Here is a 14,123-nt window from a genome sequence, read left to right on the forward strand (position 1 = left end):
AAATTGAACAACGGAAGCTCTTGAGAAATTCAAATGGCTATAACTTTTCACTCGGATGCCTGATTCACGTGCATCATATATCGAGACCTTTGAAATTGACCACGGAAGCTCTCGGCAAATTCAAACGGCCATAACTTTTGACTCGAATGTATGATCGACGCCCATGATATATCGAGACACTCAAAATTGAACAACGGAAGCTCTCGGGAAATTCAAATGGCTATAACTTTTAACTCGGATGTCCGATTCACGTGAATCATGTATCGAGACCCTCAAAATTGACCACGGAAGCTCTCGGCAAATTCAAACGGCCATAACTTTTGACTCGAATTTATGATCGACGCCCATGATATATCGAGATGCTCAAAATTGAACAACGGAAGCTCTTGAGAAATTCAAATGGCTATAACTTTTCACTCGGATGCCTGATTCACGTGCATCATATATCGAGACCTTTGAAATTGACCACGGAAGCTCTCGGCAAATTCAAACGGCCATAACTTTTGACTCGAATGTATGATCGACGCCCATGATATATCGAGACACTCAAAATTGAACAACGGAAGCTCTCCGGAAATTCAAATGGCTATAACTTTTAACTCGGATGTCCGATTCACGTGAATCATGTATCGAGACCCTCAAAATTGACCACGGAAGCTCTCGGCAAATTCAAACGGCCATAACTTTTGACTCGAATGTATGATCGACGCCCATGATATATCGAGACACTCAAAATTGAACAACGGAAGCTCTCGGGAAATTCAAATGGCTATAACTTTTAACTCGGATGTCCGATTCACGTGAATCATGTATCGAGACCCTCAAAATTGACCACGGAAGCTCTCGGCAAATTCAAACGGCCATAACTTTTGACTCGAATTTATGATCGACGCCCATGATATATCGAGATGCTCAAAATTGAACAACGGAAGCTCTTGAGAAATTCAAATGGCTATAACTTTTCACTCGGATGCCTGATTCACGTGCATCATATATCGAGACCTTTGAAATTGACCACGGAAGCTCTCGGCAAATTCAAACGGCCATAACTTTTGACTCGAATGTATGATCGACGCCCATTATATATCGAGACACTCAAAATTGAACAACGGAAGCTCTCGGGAAATTCAAATGGCTATAACTTTTAACTCGGATGTCCGATTCACGTGAATCATGTATCGAGACCCTCAAAATTGACCACGGAAGCTCTCGGCATATTCAAACGGCCATAACTTTTGACTCGAATTTAGGATCGACGCCCATGATATATCGAGATGCTCAAAATTGAACAACGGAAGCTCTTGAGAAATTCAAATGGCTATAACTTTTCACTCGGATGTCTGATTCACGTGCATCATATATCGAGACCTTTGAAATTGACCATGGAAGCTCTCGGCAAATTCAAACGGCCATAACTTTTGACTCGAATGTATGATCGACGCCCATGATATATCGAGATGCTCAAAATTGAACAACGGAAGCTCTTGAGAAATTCAAATGGTTATAACTTTTCACTCGGATGTCTGATTCACGTGCATCATATATCGAGACCTTTGAAATTGACCACGGAAGCTCTCGGCAAATTCAAACGGCCATAACTTTTGACTCGAATGTATGATCGACGCCCATGATATATCGAGACACTCAAAATTGAACAACGGAAGCTCTCGGGAAATTCAAATGGCTATAACTTTTAACTCGGATGTCCGATTCACGTGAATCATGTATCGAGACCCTCAAAATTGACCACGGAAGCTCTCGGCAAATTCAAACGGCCATAACTTTTGACTCGAATTTAGGATCGACGCCCATGATATATCGAGATGCTCAAAATTGAACAACGGAAGCTCTTGAGAAATTCAAATGGCTATAACTTTTCACTCGGATGTCTGATTCACGTGCATCATATATCGAGACCTTTGAAATTGACAACGAAAGCTCTCGGCATATTCAAACGGCCATAACTTTGGACTCGAATGTATGATCGACGCCCATGATATATTGAGACGCTCAAAATGGAACAACGGAAGCTCTCGCGAAATTCAAATGGCTATAACTTTTCACTCGAATGTCTGATTCACGTGCATCGTATATCAGGACCCTCGAAATTAAACACGGAGGCTCTCGGCGAATTCAAACGGCCATAACTTTTGACTCGAATGTATGATCGACGCCCATGATATATCGAGACACTCAAAATTGAACAACGGAAGCTCTTGGGAAATTCAAATTGCTATAACTTTTAACTCGGATGTCTGATTCACGTGAATCATGTATCGAGACCCTCAAAATTGACCACGGAAGCTCTCGGCAAAATTCAAACGGCCATAACTTTTGAGTCGAATTTATGATCGACGCCCATGATATATCGAGATGCTCAAAATTGAACAAAGGAAGCTCTTGAGAAATTCAAATGGCTATAATTTTTCACTCGGATGTCTGATTCACGTGCATCATATATCGATACCTTTGAAATTGACCACGGAAGCTCTCGGCAAATTCAAACGGCCATAACTTTTGACTCGAATGTATGATCACCGCCCATGATATATTGAGACGCTCAAAATGGAACAACGGAAGCTCTCGAGAAATTCAAATGGCTATAACTTTTTACTCGGATGTCTGATTCACGTGCATCATATATCAGGACCCTCGAAATTAAACACGGAGGCTCTCGGCAAATTCAAACGGCCATAACTTTTGACTCGAATGTATGATCGACGCCCATGATATATCGAGACACTCAAAATTGAACAACGGAAGCTCTCGGGAAATTCAAATTGCTATAACTTTTAACTCGGATGTCCGATTCACGTGAATCATGTATCGACACCCTCAAAATTGACCATGGAAGCTCTCGGCAAAATTCAAACGGCCATAAATTTTGACTCGAATTTATGATCGACGCCTATGATATATCGAGATGCTCAAAATTGAACAACGGAAGCTCTTGAGAAATTCAAATGGCAATAACTTTTCACTCGGATGTCTGATTCACGTGCATCATATATCGAGACCTTTGAAATTGACCATGGAAGCTCTCGGCAAATTCAAACGGCCATACCTTTTGACTCGAATGTATGTTCGACACTCAAAATGGAACAACGGAAGCTCTCGAGAAATTCAAATGGCTATAACTTTTCACTCGGATGTCTGATTCACGTGAATCATATATCAGGACCTTCGAAATTTAACACGGAGGCTCTCGGCGAATTCAAACGGCCATAACTTTTGACTCGAATGTATGATCGACGCCCATGATACATCGAGACACTCAAAATTGAACAACGGAAGCTCTTGGGAAAATCAAATGGCTATAACTTTTAACTCGGATGTCCGATTCACATGAATCATGTATCGAGACCCTCAAAATTGACCACGGAAGTTCTCGGAAAATTCAAACGGCCATAACTTTTGACTCGAATTTATGATCGACGCCCATGATATATCGAGATGCTCAAAATTGAACAACGGAAGCTCTTGAGAAATTCAAATGGCTATAACTTTTCACTCGGATGTCTGATTCACGTGCATCATATATCGAGACCTTTGAAATTGACAACGAAAGCTCTCGGCATATTCAAACGGCCATAACTTTGGACTCGAATGTATGATCGACGCCCATGATATATTGAGACGCTCAAAATGGAACAACGGAAGCTCTCGCGAAATTCAAATGGCTATAACTTTTAACTCGGATGTCTGATTCACGTGAATCATGTATCGAGACCCTCAAAATTGACCACGGAAGCTCTCGGCAAAATTCAAACGGCCATAACTTTTGAGTCGAATTTATGATCGACGCCCATGATATATCGAGATGCTCAAAATTGAACAAAGGAAGCTCTTGAGAAATTCAAATGGCTATAATTTTTCACTCGGATGTCTGATTCACGTGCATCATATATCGATACCTTTGAAATTGACCACGGAAGCTCTCGGCAAATTCAAACGGCCATAACTTTTGACTCGAATGTATGATCACCGCCCATGATATATTGAGACGCTCAAAATGGAACAACGGAAGCTCTCGAGAAATTCAAATGGCTATAACTTTTTACTCGGATGTCTGATTCACGTGCATCATATATCAGGACCCTCGAAATTAAACACGGAGGCTCTCGGCGAATTCAAACGGCCATAACTTTTGACTCGAATGTATGATCGACGCCCATGATATATCGAGACACTCAAAATTGAACAACGGAAGCTCTCGGGAAATTCAAATTGCTATAACTTTTAACTCGGATGTCCGATTCACGTGAATCATGTATCGAGACCCTCAAAATTGACCATGGAAGCTCTCGGCAAAATTCAAACGGCCATAAATTTTGACTCGAATTTATGATCGACGCCTATGATATATCGAGATGCTCAAAATTGAACAACGGAAGCTCTTGAGAAATTCAAATGGCAATAACTTTTCACTCGGATGTCTGATTCACGTGCATCATATATCAGGACCTTCGAAATTTAACACGGAGGCTCTCGGCGAATTCAAACGGCCATAACTTTTGACTCGAATGTATGATCGACGCCCATGATACATCGAGACACTCAAAATTGAACAACGGAAGCTCTTGGGAAAATCAAATGGCTATAACTTTTAACTCGGATGTCCGATTCACGTGAATCATGTATCGAGACCCTCAAAATTGACCACGGAAGTTCTCGGAAAATTCAAACGGCCATAACTTTTGACTCGAATTTATGATCGACGCCCATGATATATCGAGATGCTCAAAATTGAACAACGGAAGCTCTTGAGAAATTCAAATGGCTATAACTTTTCACTCGGATGTCTGATTCACGTGCATCATATATCGGGACCATCGAAATTTAACACGGAAGCTCTCGGCGATTTGAAACGGCCATAACTTTTGACTCGAATGTATGATCGACGCATATGATATATCGATACGCTAAAAATTGAACAACGGAAGCTATCGAGAAATTCATATCGCTATAACTTTTCACTTGGATGTCCGATTGACGTGCATCATATGTCGAGACCCTCAAAATTGACCATGGAAGCTCTCGGCAAATTCAAACGGCCATAACTTTTTACTCGAATGGATGATCGACGCCCATGATATATTGAGACGCTCAAAATGGAACAACGGAAGCTCTCGAGAAATTCAAATGGCTATAACTTTTTACTCGGATGTCTGATTCACGTGCATCATATATCAGGACCCTCGAAATTAAACACGGAGGCTCTCGGCAAATTCAAAAGGCCATAACTTTTTACTCGAATGGATGATCGACGCCCATGATATATTGAGACGCTCAAAATGGAACAACGGAAGCTCTCGAGAAATTCAAATGGCTATAACTTTTCACTTGGATGTCCGATTCACGTGCATCATATATCGAGACTCTTGAAATTGACCATGGAAGCTCTCGGCAAATTCAAACGGCCAAAACCTTTGACTCGAATGTATGATCGATGCCCATGATATATCGAGACGCTCAAAATTGAACAACGGAAGCTCTCGGGAAATTCAAATGGCTATAACTTTTAACTCGGATGCCCGATTCACGTGAATCATATATCGAGACCCTCAAAATTGACCACGGAAGCTCTCGGCGAATTCAAATGGCCATAACTTTTGACTCGAATGTATGATCGACGCCAATGATATATCGTGACGCTCAAAATGGGACAACTGAAGCTCTCGAGAAATTCAAATCGCTATAACTTTTCACTCGGATGTCTGATTCACGTGCATCATATATCGGGACCCTCGAAATTTAACACGGAAGCTCTCGGCGATTTCAAACAACCATAACTTTTGACTCGAATGTATGATCGACGCCCATGATATATCGATACGCTAAAAATTGAACAACGGAAGCTCTCAAGAAATTCAAATGGCTATAACTTTTCACTTGGATGTCCGATTCACGTGCATCATATATCGAGACTCTTGAAATTGACCATGGAAGCTCTCGGCGAATTCAAACGGCCAAAACCTTTGACTCGAATGTATGATCGACGCCCATGATATATCGAGACGCTCAAAATTGAACAACGGAAGCTCTCGGGAAATTCAAATGGCTATAACTTTTAATTCGGATGTCCGATTCACGTGAATCACATATCGAGACCCTCAATATTGACCACGGAAGCTCTCGACAAATTCAAACGGCCATAACTTTTGACTCGAATGTATGATCGACGCCCATGAAATATCGAGACGCTCAAAATTGAACAACAGAAGCTCTCACAAATTCAAATGGCTATAACTTTTCACTCGGATGTCTGATTCACGTGCATCATATATCGAGACCCTTGAAATTGACCACGGAAGCCCTCGGCAAATTCAAACGACCATAACTTTTGACTTGAATGTATGATCGACGCCCATGATATATCGAGACGCTCAAAAGTGAACAACGAAAGCTCTCGAGAAATTCAAATCGCTATAACTTTTCACTCGGATGTTCGATTCACGTGCATCATATGTCGAGACCCTCAAAATTGACCATGGAAGCTCACGGCAAATTCAAACGGCCATAACTTTTTACTCGAATGGATGATCGACGCCAATGATATATTGAGACGCTCAAAATGGAACAACGGAAGCTCTCGAGAAATTCAAATAGCTATAACTTTTCACTCGGATGTCTGATTCACGTGCATCATATATAAGGACCCTCGAACTTTAACTCGGAGGCTCTCGGCGAATTCAAACAGCCATAAATTTTGACTCGAATGTATGATCGACGCCAATGATATATCGTGACGCTCAAAATGGGACAACTGAAGCTCTCGAGAAATTCAAATCGCTATAACTTTTCACTCAGATGTCTGATTCACGTGCATCATATATCATGGCCCTCGAAATTTAACACGGAGGCTCTCGGCGAATTCAAACGGCCATAACTTTTGACTCGAATGTATGATCGACCCCCATGATATATCGAGACACTCAAAATTGAACAACGGAAGCTCTCGGGAAATTCAAATGGCTATAACTTTTAACTCGGATGTCCGATTCACGTGAATCATGTATCGAGACACTCAAAATAGACCACGGAAGCTCTCGGCAAATTCAAACGGCCATAACTTTTGACTCGAATTTATGATCGACGCCCATGATATATCGAGATGCTCAAAAGTGAACAACAGAAGCTCTCGAGAAATTCAAATCGCTATAATTTTTCACTCGGATGTCCGATTCACGTGCATCATATGTCGAGACCCTCAAAATTGACCATGGAAGCTCTCGGCAAATTCAAACGGATGATCGACACCCATTATATATCTAGACGCTCAAAATGGACCAACGGAAGCTCTCAAGAAAAACAAAGGGCTATAACTTTTCACTCCGATGCCCAATTCACGTGCATCATATATCAGGACCCTCGAAATTTAAGACGGAGGCTCTCGGCGAATTCAAACGGCCAAAACTTTTGACTCGAATGTATGATCGACGCCCATGATATATCAAGACACTCAAAATTGAACAATGGAAGCTCTCGGGAAATTCAAATGGCTATAACTTTTCACTCGGATGTCTGATTCACGTGCATCATATATCGAGACCCTCGAAATTTAACACGGAAGCTCTCGGCGATTTGAAACGGCAATAACTTTTGACTCGAATGTATGATCGACGCCGATGATATATCGATACGCTAAAAATTGAACAACGGAAGTTCTCAAGAAATTCAAATGGCTATAACTTTTCACTTGGATGTCTGATTCACGTGCATCATATATCGCGACTCTTGAAATTTACCATGGAAGCTCTCGGCAAATTCAAACGGCCATAACCATTGACTCGAATGTATGATCGACGCCGATGATATATCAAGACACTCAAAATTGAACAATGGAAGCTCTCGGGAAATTCAAATGGCTATAACTTTTCACTCGGATGTCTGATTCACGTGCGTCATATATCGGGACCCTCGAAATTTAACACGGAAGCTCTCGGCGATTTGAAACAGCCATAACTTTTGACTCGAATGTATGATCGACGCCCATGATATATCGATACGCTAAAAATTGAAAAACGGAAGCTCTCAAGAAATTCAAATGGCTATAACTTTTCACTTGGATGCCGATTCACGTGCATCATATATCGAGACTCTTGAAATTGACCATGGAAGCTCTCGGCAAATTCAAACGGCCATAACCTTTGACTCGAATGTATGATCGACGCCCATGATATATCAAGACGCTCAAAATTGAACAACGGAAGCTCTCGGGAAATTTAAATGGCTATAACTTTTAACTCGGATGTCCGATTCACGTGTATCACATAACGAGACCCTCAAAATTGACCACGGAAGCTCTCAAAATTGACCCTCAAAATTGATCGACACCCATTATATGATCGACACCCATTATATATCAAATGGCTATAACTTTGGACTCGAATGTATGATCGACGCCCATGATATATCGAGATGCTCAAAATTGAACAAGGGAAGCTCTCGGCAAATTCAGACGGCCATAACTTTTGACTCGAATGTATGATCGATGCCCATGATATATCGAGACGCTAAAAATTGAACAAGGGAAGCTCTCGAGATATTCAAATGGCTATAACTTTTCACTCGGATTTCTGATTCACGTGCATAATATATCGAGACCGTCGAAATTGAACATGAATGCTCTCGACAAATATAAACAGCCAAAACTTTTGACTCGAATGTATGATCGACGCCCATGATATATCGGGATGCTCAAAATTGAACAACTGAATCTCTCGAGAAATTGAAATGGCTATAACTTTTAACTCGGATGTCCGATTCACGTGAATCATATATCGAGACCCTCAAAATTGACCACGGAAGCACTTGGCAAATTCAAACGGCCATAACTTTTGACTCGAATGTATGATCGACGCCCATTATATATCTAGACGCTCAAAATTGAACAACGGAAGCTCTCGAGAAATTCAAATGGCTATAACTTTTCATTCACATGTCCGATTCACGTGCATCATATATCGAGACCCTTGAAATTGACCACGGAAGCTCTCTGCAAATTCAAACGGCCATAACTTTTGACTCGAATGTATGATCGACGCCCATGAAATATCGACATGCTCAAAATTGAACAACAGAAACTCTTAGAAATTCAAATGGATATAACTTTTCACTCGGATGTCCGATTCACGTGCACCATATGTCGAGACCCTCAAAATTGACCATGGAAACTCTTGGCAAAATTCAAACGGCCATAACTTTTGACTCGAATGGATGATCGAAGCCCATTATATATCTAGACGCTCAAAATTGAACATCGGAAGCTCTCGAGAAATTCAAATGGTTATAACTTTTCACTCGGATGTCCGATTCATGTGCATCATATATCGGGACCCTGGAAATTTAACACGGAGGCTCTCGGCGAATTCAAACGACCATAACTTTTGATTCGAATGTATGATCGACACCAATGATATATCATGACGCTCAAAATTGGACAACTGAAGCTCTCGAGAAATTCAAATCGCTATAACTTTTCACTCGGATGTCTGATTCACGTGCATCATATATCGGGACCCTCGAAATTTAACACGGAGGCTCACGGCGAATTCAAACGGCCATAACTTTTGACTCGAATGCATGATCGATGCCAATGATATATTGTGACGCTCAAAATTGAACAACAGAAGCTCTCGAGAAATGCAAATGGCTAAAACTTTTCACTTGGATGTCTGATTCACGTGCATCATATATCGGGACCCTCAAAATTTAACATGGAAGCTCCCGGCGATTTCAAACGGCCATAAATTTTGACTCGAATGTATGATCGACGCCCATGATATAACGACACGCTTAAAATTGAACAAAGGAAGCTCTCGGGAAATTCCAATGGCTATAACTTTTAACTCGGATGTCCGATTCACGTGAATCATATATCGAGACCCTCAAATTGACCACGGAAGCTCTAGGCAAATTCAAACAGCCATAACTTTTGACTCGAATGTATGATCGACGCCCATGATATATCGAGACGCTCAAAATTGAACAAAGGAAGCTCTCGGGACATTCAAATGGCTATAAATTTTAACTTGGATGTCCGATTCATGTGCATCATATATCGGGACCCTCGGGGAAATGAAACGGTCATAACCTTTAACTCGAATGTATGATCGACGCCCATTATATATCTACACGCTCAAAATTGAACAACTGAAACTCTCGAGAAATTGAAATGGCTATAACTTTTAACTCGGATGTCCGATTCACGTGAATCATATATCAAGACCCGCAAAATTGACAACGTAAGCACTTGGCAAATTCAAACGGCCATAACTGTTGACTCGAATGTATGATCGACGCACATGAAATATCGAGACGCTAAAAATTGAACAACAGAAGCTCTCAGAAATTCAAATGTCTATAACTTTTCACTTGGATGCCCGATTCACGTGCATCATATATCGAGACCCTTGAAATTGACCACGAAAGCTCTCGGCAAATTCAAACAGCCATAACTTTTGACTCGAATGTATGATCGACGCCCATGAAATATCGAGACGCTCAAAATTGAACAACAGAAGCTCTCAGAAATTCAAATGGCTATAACTTTTCACTCGGATGTCTGATTCACGTGCATCATATATCGAGACACTTGAAATTTAACACGGAGGCTCTCGGCGAATTCAAACGGCCATAACTTTTGACTCGAATGCATGATCGATGCCAATGATATATCGTGACGCTCAAAATTGAACAACTGAAGCTCTCGAGAAATTCAAATGGCTATAACTTTTCACTCGGATGTCCGATTCACGTGCATAATATATCGAGACCCTCGAAATTGAACATGAATGCTCTCGACAAATATAAAAAGCCATAACTTTTGACTCGAATGTATGATCGACGCCCATGATATATCGGGACCCTCAAAATTGAACAACTGAAACTCTCGAGAAATTGAAATGGCTATAACTTTTAACTCGGATGTCCGATTCACGTGAATCATATATCGAGACCCTCAAAATTGACCACGAAAGCACTTGGCAAATTCAAACAGCCATAACTTTTGACTCGAATGTATGATCGACACCCATGATATATTGATACGCTCAAAATTGAACAATGGAAGCTCTCGAGAAATTCAAATGGCTATAACTTTTTACTCGGATGTCTGATTCACGTGCATCATATTTCGAGACCCTTGAAATTGACCACAGAAGCTCTCGGAAAATTCAAACGGTCATAACTTTTGACTCGAATGTATGATCGACGCCCATGAAATATCGAGACGCTCAAAATTGAACAAGGGAAGCTCCCGAGAAATTCAAATGGCTATAACTTTTCACTCAGATGTCCAATTCACGTGCATCATATATCGGGACCCTATAAATTTAACACGGAGGCTCTCGGCGAATTCTAACGGCCATAACTTTTGACTCGAATGCATGATCGATGCAAATGATATATCGTGACGCTCAAAATTGAACAACTGAAGCTCTCGAGAAATTCAGATGGCTATAACTTTTCACTCGGATGTCTGATTCACGTGCATCATATATCGGGACCCTCGAAATTTAACACGGAAGCTCTCGGCGATTTCAAACGGCCATAAGTTTTGACTCGAATGTATGATCGACGCCCATGATATATCGAGACGCTCAAAATTGAACAAAGGAAGCTCTCGGGATATTCAAATGGCTATAACTTTTAACTCGGATGTCCGATTCACGTCAATCATATATCGAGACCCTCAAAATTGACCACGGAAGCTCTCGGAAAATTCAAACGGCCATAACTTTTGACTCGAATGTATGATCGACACCCATGATATATTGATACGCTCAAAATTGAACAATGGAAGCTCTCGAGAAATTCAAATGTCTATAACTTTTTACTCGGATGTCTGATTCACGTGCATCATATATCGAGACCCTTGAAATTGACCACAGAAGCTCTCGGAAAATTCAAACGGGCATAGCTTTTGACTCGAATGTATGAACGACGCCCATGATATATCGAGACGCTCAAAATTGAACAACAGAAGCACTCGAGAAATTCAAATGGCTATAACTTTTCACTCGGATGTCCGATTCACGTGCATCATATGTCGAGACCCTCAAAATTGACCACGGAAGCTCTTGGGAAATTCAAACGGCCATCACTTTTGACTCGAATGGATTATCGACGCCCATTATATATCTAGACGCTCAAAATTGAACAACGGAAGCTCTCGAGAAATTCAAATGGCTATAACTTTTCACTCGGATGTCCGATTCACATGCATAATATATCGAGACCCTCGAGATTGAAAACGAATTCTCTCGACAAATTCAAACGGCCATAACTTTTGACTCGAAAGTATGATCGACACCCATGATATATTGATACGCTCAAAATTGAACAATGGAAGCTCTCGAGAAATTCAAATGGCTATAACTTTTTACTCGGATGTCTGATTCACGTGCATCATACATCGAGACCCTTGAAATTGACCACGGAAGCTCTCGACAAATTCAAACGGCCATAACTTTTGACTCGAATGTATGATCAACGCCCATGATATATCGAGATGCTCAAAATTGAACAACGGAAGCTCTAAGAAATTCAAATGGCTATAACTTTTCACTCGGATGTTTGATTCACGTGCATTATATATCGGGACACTTGAAATTTAACACGGAGGCTCTCGGCGAATTCAAACGGCCATAACTTTTGACTCGAATGCATGATCGATGCAAATGATATATCGTGACGCTCAAAATTGAACAACTGAAGCTCTCAAGAAATTCAAATGGCTATAACTTTTCTCTCGGATGTCTGATTCACGTGCATCATATATCGGGAGCCTCGAAATTTAACACGGAAGCTCTCGGTGATTTCAAACGGCCATAAGTTTTGACTCAAATGTATGATCGACGCCCATGATATATCGAGACGCTCAAAATTGAACAAAGGAAGCTCTCGGGATATTCAAGTGGCAATAACTTTTAACTCGGATGTCCGATTCACGTCAATCATATATCGAGACCCTCAAAATTGACCACGGAAGCTCTTGGCAAATTCAAACGGCCATAACTTTGGACTCGAATGTATGATCAACGCCCATGATATATCGATACGCTAAAAATTGAACAACGGAAGCTCTCGGCAAATTCAAACGGCCATAACTTTCGACTCGAATGAATGATCGACGCCCATGATATATCGATACGCTAAAAATTGAACAACGTAAGCTCTAAAGAAATTCAAATGGCTATAACTTTTCACTTGGATGCCCGATTCACGTGCATCATATATCGAGACCCTTGAAATTGACCACGGAAGCTCTCGGCAAATTCAAACGGCCATAACTTTTGACTCGAATGTATGATCGACGCCCATGAAATATCGAGACGCTCAAAATTGAACAACAGAAGCTCTTAGAAATTCAAATGGCTATAACTTTTCACTCGGATGTCTGATTCACGTTCATTATATATCGAGACACTTGAAATTTAACACGGAGGCTCTCGGCGAATTCAAACGGCCATAACTTTTTACTCGAACGCATGATCGATGCAAATGATATTTCGTGACGCTCAAAATTGAACAACTGAAGCTCTCGAGAAATTCAAATGGCTATAACTTTTCACTCGGATGTCTGATTCACGTGCATCATATATCGGGACCCTCGAAATTTAACACGGAAGCTCTCGGCGATTTCAAACGGCCATAAGTTTTGACTCGAATGTATGATCGACGCCCATGATATATCGAGACGCTCAAAGTTGAACAAAGGAAGCTCTCGGGATATTCAAATGCCTATAACTTTTAACACGGATGTCCAATTCACGTCAATCATATATCGAGACCCTCAAAATTGACCACGGAAGCTCTTGGCAAATTCAAACGGCCATAACTTTGGACTCAAATGTATGATCAACGCCCATGATATATCGAGATGCTCAAAATTGAACAACGGAAGCTCTCGGCAAATTCAAACGGCCATAACTTTTGACTCGAATGTATGATCGATGCCCATGATATATCGAGACGCTAAAAATTGAACAAGGGAAGCTCTCGAGATATTCAAATGGCTATAACTTTTCACTCGGATATCCGATTCACGTGCATAATATATCGAGACCCTCGAAATTGAACATGAATGCTCTCGACAAATATAAACAGCCATAACTTTT

Source organism: Glycine soja, chromosome 13 (assembly GCF_004193775.1).
Source record: "Glycine soja cultivar W05 chromosome 13, ASM419377v2, whole genome shotgun sequence".
NCBI lineage: Eukaryota > Viridiplantae > Streptophyta > Magnoliopsida > Fabales > Fabaceae > Glycine > Glycine soja.